Source organism: Colobus angolensis, unplaced genomic scaffold (genome assembly GCF_000951035.1).
Source record: "Colobus angolensis palliatus isolate OR3802 unplaced genomic scaffold, Cang.pa_1.0 Scaffold21, whole genome shotgun sequence".
Taxonomy (NCBI): domain Eukaryota; kingdom Metazoa; phylum Chordata; class Mammalia; order Primates; family Cercopithecidae; genus Colobus; species Colobus angolensis.
In genome coordinates, this window is record NW_012115266.1 from 8,500,311 (window position 1) to 8,501,158 (window position 848).

Genomic DNA, 848 nt, shown 5'->3' on the forward strand with positions numbered 1-848 from the left:
CTGGAACCTACAGAAATTATTTAAAAAAAAAAAAAAAAAAAAAAAAAAAATATATATATATATATATATAGACAAGTACAGAATACTATAATACTGTAACTATGGTATGTAAATCACTTTTTATTTTGGTATAGAAATTAAAGACAAAAGTATAAAAATAATTATAAAAATTTGTTAATGGAGACAATATAAAAAGATGTAATTTGTGACACCAATAACATAAAAGGGGTCATAAAACAGCAGAGTTTTTGTATGCAATGGAAATTAAGTTATCAATCAAAACAGATTGTTATGTTTTACATAAGCCACATGGTAATCACAAAGAAATACCTGTGTAAGACATACAAGGAAATGAGAAATTCATTTCTCAAACTATGTGACTACAAAAAGAAAAAAAAGTCAATGAAATATAAAGGATGACAACAGTGGAAAAGAGGAGCAAAAAAGTTGTAAGACAGAGAACAGTTTACAAAATGGCAACAGCAAGCACGGTTGACCCTCCACATCTGTGGGTTCCACACCTGCAAATTCAACCAACTGCACACTCAACCAACTGCACACTCAACCGTGGATCAAAAATATTCAAAAGAAATAACAAATAATACAACAATTAAAAAACAACTGAGATATAGTATAACAAGTATTTACATAGTCTTGACATTGTTTTCAGTATTATAAGTAATCTAGAAATAATTTAGAGCATATGAAAGGATGTGTGGCGTGGGGGAGACATACCTAATGTAAACGACGAGTTAATGGGTGCACCACACCAACATGGCACATGTATACATATGTAACAAACCTGCACGTTGTGCACATGTACCCCAGAACTTAAAGTATAATTAAAA

The 848-nt window shown here is 30.3% G+C and overlaps 1 protein-coding gene across 1 annotated transcript in view; it reads right to left on the bottom strand.

Annotated features, from left to right (window-relative positions):
- SDHAF2 (succinate dehydrogenase complex assembly factor 2) overlaps positions 1–848 on the bottom strand; it is an 18,122-nt gene that overhangs the window by 15,070 nt on the left and 2,204 nt on the right. The gene's annotated exons all lie outside the window — the stretch shown is intronic.